We start from the raw sequence: 7,514 nt of genomic DNA, 5'->3' as shown, positions 1-7,514 counted from the left end.
GCTATACATCGATTTTCAGCTCATTGCTCTAAGCGGTTTGCCTAGTAGGCGTGAAAACTAATACTTTTATATTTATAAAAAATCGATTGCGTAATTGTGACACAGGTTGGGTTTTGTGTCATATCTCCATGGTCTTTATCTCGATTCCTTTCAAACCACCAAAAGGCACTCCTACGATGGTTACTCCATCTACATAGCAATTTTCAACTCATTCCATGGAGCGGTTTACCCTGTAGGCGTGACAACAAATCGATCTTGTTTTACGCGAATAATCGGTCATAACTCCTGAACCATTCATCGGATTTGTACCAAAGTTGATGCTAGGATTCGCCTTTGGACTCCCTTTCTGTGTGCCTAATGTCAAGGCGATCGGAGTACGCGTTTGCGAGTTACAGCAATTTTTGCAAGTGTGCGAAAAGACGAAGAAGAAGAAAAAAAACTAAGAAAAAAAAACGAAACTTTGGCAGCTCGTATCTCGGAAATGGCTGGAGCGATTTCCTTCAAATTTGGAATGTAGACTCCCTTGGCTGGCGGGCAACTGTGTAGCAAATTGGGTTCCAATCAGATAAGTGATCACCGAGATACAAAGGTGTGAAAATGACGTTTTCGTTCTTCCTGTCAATATACTCACGGTGTGGCGCGCCGGCTTCTTGGGCCGCACGACACACTACCGTGTGTCTTGATCATTAACCTACCATCACAGCCATTTCTTGGCCGCCACCTTGGATTTCACATCTTTTTTCACCATAGCCTGTCTGAGGGCCGCACTTTATTAACAGCTTGGCTGTTTTGGATTAGATTTCACTTCTTTTTGTATTTGTATACCCCAAACCCGGCCTATGGCCGGCTTTAGGGCTTTTTTTAACCTATCATTTTTTCTTTACTGCAGGAAGAAGAAAAGATGAAGTAGGGTGATTTCTTTGTAGCTGACCTCTCTACAAGGTTATCCTTCTAGCTGATCTCTCTACCGGATGACTTGTTTGTAGCTGAACTCTCTACAGGGTGGTTTGTTTGTAGCTGAATTTTCTACAGGGCGATTTGTTTGCAGCTGAACTCTCTACATGGTAGTTTCTTTGTAGCTGAACTATCTACAATGTAACTTCTTCTAGCTGAACTCTCTACAGGGTGACTTTTTTCTAGCTAATCTCTCTACAGGGTGACTTGTTTGTAGCTGAACTCTCTACAGGGTGATTTGTTTGTAGCTGAACTCTCTACAAGGTAGCATCTTCTAGCTGATCTTTCTACAGGGTGATGTGTTTGTAGCTGAACTCTCTACAGGGTGATTTGTTTGTAGCTGAACTCTCTACAAGGTAGCATCTTCTAGCTGATCTTTCTACAGGGTGATTTGTTTGTAGCTGAATTCTCTACAGCTTGACTTGTTTCTAGCTGATCTCTGTACAGGGTGACTTGTTCCTAGCTGAACTCTCTACAGGTGATTTGTTTGCAGCTGAACTCTCTTACATGGTGGTTTATTTGTAGCTGAACTCTCTACAAGGTAACTTCTTCTAGCTGATCTCTCTACAAGATGACTTGTTTCTAACTGAACTCTCTACAATGTGATCTGTTCATAGCGGAACTTTCTACTGGGTGATTTGTTTGCAGCTGAACTCTTTGCATGATTGTTTCTTTGTAACTGAACTCTCTACAAGGTAACTTCTTCTAGCTGATCTCTCTACAGGGCAGTTTGTTTGAGCTGAACTCTCTATTAGGTACCATCTTCGGCTGATCTGACTACAGGGTGACTTGTTTGTAGCTGAATTCCCTACAGAATAACTTGCAATGTAATATAATTGAGTAAATTATAAATGCAGCTGAATTCTTTATTAGGGTGACTGTTCTATTAGAGTATCTCGATCTCGCATTTGCTACACGTAGTTGCCTTTCGAATCATAACTTGGTGGTTTGTAATCTGATTCTTCTGTACTACTGCAAGGACTTTCTATGATGATTATTCCAGCTACATATTGATTTTCAGCTCATTGCTCTAAGCGGTTTGCCTGATAGACACGAAAACTAATAGCTTTTTTATTCATAAAAATCGATCGCGTAATTTTGACACAGGTCGGGTTTTGTGTCATATCTCCGTGGTCTTTATCCCGAATTCTTTCAAACCACAAAAAGGCACTCCTACGATGGTTGCTCCATCTACATAGCAATTTTCACCTGATTCCTCAAAGGACCTTACCCTGTAGGCGTGACAGACCTTCGACCTTATTTTACGCAAATAATCGATCATAACTCCGTGAATGTTCATCGGATTCCTATCAAAGTTGGTACAGAGATCCGCCTTAATGAGCCATTTAAGTGTGCCAAATTTTAGCCCGATCCGAGCACGCATTCGTGTTTTATGGCGGATTTTGCGAAGTGTGCGAAATGAAGAAGAAAAAAAACGAAGAAATTAAAACGAAATTTGGTTCGCTCGTATCTCGGAAATGGCTGGAGCGATTTTCTTCAAATTTGGTGTGTAGACTCCCCTTGCTGGCCGGCACCTCTCTAGCAACATTGGTTCCAATCGGATAAGGGATCACAGAGCTACATAGGTGTGAAAATTGCGTTTTCTTTCTTCCTGTTAATATACTCACGGGTGGCACGCCGGCTTCTTGGGCCGCACGACACACTACCGTGTGTCTTGATCTCCTCTTGGTATTGTTAGATTCACCTGGAGCAGGGAAACCATAGTAACTGTGTTGTGACCTTTGCACTTAATTATGTACGGTTTAATTAATGTCTCTGCTGGCTCTCCGTGGAAATGATATTGAAACAACAGGAAACATATCAAAGCACCATCACAATCCTACAAACTGTGAGTTAGAAGGACCCTGGCAGGGGTGGATCTAGGATTTCAGAAGGGAAGGGAGGTGCATCTCCCTTTCAGGACCCTGACAGGGGTGGATCTAGGATTTCAGAAGGGAATGGTGTGCTAACATAGTGGTTGGTTGGCTAAGAAAAGTGACAACTGGGGGGTCTGCGGGCATGCCCCCACAGAAAATTTTTGTAAATTTTGCCTATTCAGTATTAAACCTTGGTAATATTTTTGACTGAAAGATGATGCCACTTTGTTTGAGTGATTCACAATGCTTTCACAATGCTTGTAAAGCTTTGTGAGTCACCTAAGTGTAATAATGATTAAATGACACCATTATTCCAGAATAGTTGTAATACTAGCTGTCATATAAGGGCACAACCAGTAACTAAAAATATATTCTTTACATAAAGAACAGGAAGGAGAAGGATGTTCATGGCTCAAACTATAACATCCAAACAGTAACAATGAAGAGAGGGCTGGAGAGGACAAGTATACACTCACCATGCAGTGTGTAGAGTACACATACATAGAATTTTCCAGCTAGGGATATCTGGAGTGATGCTTCCTCTGGAAATTTTTGGAATATAGCCATCACAAGATTGAATCTGGAAGCTATTTTTAACCAATCGTCTAAGATTGTGGAGATACAAGATGGATGAGTTCAGTTGTAAGGAATATTAGAAAAACAGAACTACACCTTTAAATGCTATTGGATTATAAGGCAATACATAATAATGGATTGTCAAAGATATACACAGGATTGCATCTTAAGGTCACTGTAGAGATTTAAAATGCACACAAAATAACTTCAACTTTGTAGTATATATTACCACAGACTATTCTGTTACTATTTAAATCTGATTTTTCAACTATATGGCCCCATCACCATATTAATTTTTTACAACCAGAGTCAAAAGTCACTTACATAAACAACTAGTTTTTGGCCACAACTAACCCCTTGTAATGTGATAGCATAAATGCTGTGGTATCATTTAAACTTATACAGTTGAGCTTCAAGGGGTTTGGGAGTGCAAACCCTGTATGACATTAAATTTTATTACCTTCAATTGATGCGATTCAGATAAATGCAGCATGGAACTTTGGTACTGATAAAGTAAAAACAAACAGTTCTCAGATACTACAGCTTTGTTAACTGTATACATGCTAAGAAATTAACTTTTTTACTTAAGCATGTTAACCCAAGCATCAATGTATCAACAACTGAAAATACCCACTATAATATATATTAAACCATTTGACAGAAGTTGTTCTCAGAAAGTGATTAGTATATGGCAGGATGTTTGAGCAATGGTAAGATAACAGTGCACAGGTCAAGAAAACACACTGGCAACTTCTTGAAAAACATTATGATGGATGTTCTATTAGATTAGTTGACTGTTCAATCAGGGCATTTTGATTTTTAGCAGCTTTTAGGTTATGTCTCACACCAAAAGTATAATTTGAACCCCTCTTGGTAATTCTAAGTAAAGATTAGCCATTCCCCCTTCTCTTTCCATCTTTTCATTGCCCATGCATATGTATAAGGTGCAATTGCATCTATACTGCAACTTTTAGAAGCTTCCTAGTTTGCACATTGAGGGAGGGTGCTTCAGCACCCCAAGCACCCCCTCCCCCCCCAAATCCACCCTTGATAATGACCAATGTTTGTCATGAGAAGTTCATAGGATAATAATTATATAGATTAAAAAGAAACCCTCCAACGCCATACAGCTGATTTATTGTAAATAAAAGAATTTCAGAAAATCAGACACAAAGTCTGATGGAAAAGTTATGTCACTCATACTATATAGCTATCTATATTATGATTATGATTGATTAAAGTACCTGGTAAAGGAAGAGCCTGTATACCAGAAGGCCTTATAAAGGCTTAAGATGTTTATATTAACTGCACTAAGTATGTTTGAAAAGTATATAGGCATGCCTTCAGTGTGAGAGATGATGTACATGAAGCATACATATGTATATATTATAAATATTTCGGTCAACATCACTTTTAACATTATAGTCAGTATTGTAGTTGTAGTGTACTGTTCACTATTTGTGATGATGTTGGTAGTTTACATTATAGCAATCGATCCTCACTAATAAGGAACTGGTAATGGCTACCGATCAGTGTGTATCTGTTTAAATTTCATTTCTACCCTGGTGAGTCTTGTGAAGATATTTATAACAACAACCCTGGAAACCATGAGAGGTCAGGATATTACTGGATGACTGATGGTCCCAGCAAGGTGTTTTGTGGGTGACTTATACTGGATCATCTTGTGATGACATCTACAAAAATAGTCCTGAAACTGGTGATAAGTCAGGATACTTCGTGTTAATGACACACAATGGACATATTGTAACATGACAGAAATTGCAATCATTGTTGGTAACTTTATCCTGACATGTGCTGGTGTGGCTGGAGGATGGAGAAGAATTGTTCATATCAATATTGCTGCAAGAGATGATTGTCCCAGACTCCCAGTGGATGATGTAAAACACTCACTCTGGTGTTAGTTTCTGTCATGTAGTCAGTGGTGCTTGCTCTTCTACCAACTTCTCCACTAATAGAATAAGTTACCAGAGAATGTGTGGTAGAGCAAGAGAATATCAAAAGGGACAAACATTTGGTTTTTATCATTTTGAAGATTAATAACAACTGATGGCTTCTATGGTGATGGCTTATTAATAACATATGGTAATCCTGGTCAGCACATCTGGACTTATGTTGGCAGAAGTATTAATGATGCTAAATGTAATTGTCCATGTGTTGTTGGCGAGTATCAGTTCCTTCCTCTTTTGTAGGCACTAATCATTACTGTGAATCAGGAAGTGTCAACACTCATGATTTTTCAGCCTATTACTATAATGACCCATTGTGCGACAAATCTGATTGCTACAGTAATACTAACTGTTACACCAACCCTACCTTATCATGATTTTACTGAGAGTTGCATGGGAGTAGTACAAGTGATATATAAATTATGTTCATGGTCTCATTTTTCTCCTTTGATTGATCAATTGGAACTCTACATTCAGTAAATTACTACATTTGTTAGTGCAATCAGTAACATGTTATTTGTGACCGGGCCTGTGAAAACAGGGCATGTGGGCAAAAACTTCACCCCATCACACTAAAGATCATATTGCAGTATTGGAACAGAATAATATTATTATTTTGCATTCTGTAACTTGCATCATAAAGCCAATAATTAAATACTTATTAAATGTTAAAAGGTTCATGATCATTGTCATAGAATATTGGTGTAAAAAGTTGAGTCACAGGCAAAAAATCATGTGCCCACATGCTCTGTTCTCGAGGGCCCAGTCACATTTGTATACTAAACATGCACTTGCATGTTTTCTTACAATCATATAACCATAGCTTGTAGTTGAAACCTGTAGTAGACCTGTATGTATGTACCATGTAGAATTGTACTGATGTACACATGCTGAGAAACTGATACAACATGGACTAGTTCCTAGTGTTGATCATGTGATCATTATGTGATTAATACACTAAATCATCGCCAGGCCAAAATCAGTCATGAAAGCATATTGCTACCATTAATTGCAAACCCAAAGTCAAAGAGCTGTTAAACTGCAGTTGTCACCCAACAGGTGTCAACTGTCTTTGTGCATACTAAGCACCTCTAAAAATAATTATGGTTTTAAATTCAAACAACTTTTATGACATAACATCTTCAAAGGCCAAAATGGCAAAAATCAACAGTGAGACACTACTAAGAGGTAATTATTTGCTGCTTCAAAAATACAGCAACTAACTAGAGAATCTGCTATCCCCAACCACCTCTTTGTGCTCCCCATGCCAGCTCCTGGATTCACCCCTGCAAGATAAACAAAACTGTTCAGAAAAGTGAACCCATTAATCTGTCAGTACTCAGTTCAATTACTCTATTAGATCACACTCTAATACAGTATAAGCTAATTAAGGTGCAACAGTTTGCAAAGAATACTAGGTGCACCAAGAATATACTAATAGGAAAGTCACTCCTATTGTTCAGAAAATAAAATGCATGAGATTTAGGCCCTACTGTATGTCAAGTATTTTTAAACAGACTAGTATATTGATCTGATTGAAAATTGTAAGTACTGGTCATTGTGGTGGTTACTGTGGCCACTGTCACTCCATTCCAGACAAACCCTCGGCTGAGTATAATTATATCCATGTAGTATGTCCCAGTTGTATTCTAGGGCCCAAAGATACATGGCTACTATCATACAGTACAGTATTATAGCATTATGTAGATTTGGGATGGTAGTAGCTACTGTATAGTAGGAATTATGGAGGTTTGGATTAAGTAACTGAATAGTTTGAGCTAACTTTGATTATGTTGAACAAACAAACTTACCAATAGATTATGATAGTAACTAAATTTAAATATTCAACCTATGTACATGTAAAGGTTTGCATCTGTGTACGTTTTATGTTAAATCTAATAATGTAGATCATACGTTTGCGGAAGCACTCAGGCTTGAAGCAACCTTCAGTGTCTCCATAATTAAGCTTAGAAAATTCTCTTTGTTTCAGATAGCACCTCAAACTAGAAATGAATTGAAGCCAACTTGCATATAAAGAACTAAGTCATTAGAAAATTATTATTGCAATGACTACCTTTACTCAGTATTAGCCAATACGTAAAATTATGTTTGCTCCTGGAATTGCCTAGTTAGATACAGC

Source organism: Dysidea avara, chromosome 1 (genome assembly GCF_963678975.1).
Source record: "Dysidea avara chromosome 1, odDysAvar1.4, whole genome shotgun sequence".
NCBI lineage: Eukaryota > Metazoa > Porifera > Demospongiae > Dictyoceratida > Dysideidae > Dysidea > Dysidea avara.
This window is presented reverse-complemented; position numbering follows the sequence as displayed.